The 1,064-nt window shown below is 44.6% G+C and overlaps 1 pseudogene; it reads right to left on the bottom strand.

Annotated features, from left to right (window-relative positions):
* Nucleotides 1-249: 249 nt before the first annotated feature.
* LOC102003718 lies at nucleotides 250-763 on the bottom strand (annotated as a pseudogene).
* Between the last annotated feature and the right edge of the window lie 301 nt (nucleotides 764-1,064).

Below are 1,064 nucleotides of genomic sequence, written 5' to 3'. Positions count from 1 at the left end.
TGTGAAAGTAAACAGTTCTTCTTCCTTCAATCCAACCACCTCACAAAAATGAGAGAACTGAAACAATCCAAACGTGATTTTTTTTTTAAAGTCCTTGAAATTATTAAAACTTTTAAAGGAAAGCAGGGGAAAGGAAAACCAAGAACAAGAGAACACGGAAGAAAAGCCTAACAAAGAGAGGAAGGGATTAATGGGCCTCTCTTTTTATTTGGCGACAAGCAAGTGCAAGAAAGTTCATTTGTCATTTGTTCAGTTGTCTGTCTTTCGCATATCTGCATTCTGACCAGAAGGGACTTTGAGGTTTTTCTGAAGCACATGAGCATCATCAGCAGGTTCTATCCTCATAATAGCTCTTTGTCTCAAAAATTTCAAAGCCAAACTTCCTGTAGAAGTCAATTGCTGACTCATTGCTAATGTGGACGTGCAGACAGATGTTGTCAAAAGTACCATCTTTCTCACAGATGTTTAAGACATGATTTAACGTTTTAGTTCCTATTCCCAGCCTTCAGTAGGGTGCAAGACATCCTAGAGTCATGATGTTCAGTCTCTTCTGATTCTGTGAATGATCCACCCTGCAGCATACTGCACCTACAGCAATGCCATTGAAACAAGCAAGTTTTGCTAGCTCGCCAACCTCCAGCACATCCTTGTAGAACTTGTGGTTATAGCTGACTGGAAAGATGAACTTGTTTAATCTCTTCAACTGTTTGATATTGTGTGGTGTTACATTTCCAAGCTCAATCCAGCCTTTCCTCCTCCCCGCCTGCTGAGGGCCTTGTTACTAGCACTCACAACATCATCATCCTCACCGCTCAGAGCTCTCTGAGCACTTGGTTGGGTCCCTCAACCCAAGCCAGTCTCCTCGCCCAGGGCAGGGAGTTGAGGGGGGTGATGGAGGCCACAAAAGTCACGCACGGCCATGAATCTGCAGAGAGGGCAGGGACATGTCCTGTGGGCATGCAGGTACCTCTCTACACGTGCACACCAAGTACTCAGCTCCCACAGTCGTCACCAGCCCCGCTGCTAAATGTATTTCTTATAGGCAGCATATTGTTGGTCTTGCT

The sequence above is a fragment of the Chinchilla lanigera genome, unplaced genomic scaffold (genome assembly GCF_000276665.1).
Source record: "Chinchilla lanigera isolate Chin_1 unplaced genomic scaffold, ChiLan1.0 scaffold00587, whole genome shotgun sequence".
NCBI classification, from domain to species: Eukaryota; Metazoa; Chordata; class Mammalia; order Rodentia; family Chinchillidae; genus Chinchilla; species Chinchilla lanigera.
Note: the sequence above shows the minus strand (reverse complement) of the source record. Positions and strands in the feature narration are given on the sequence as shown.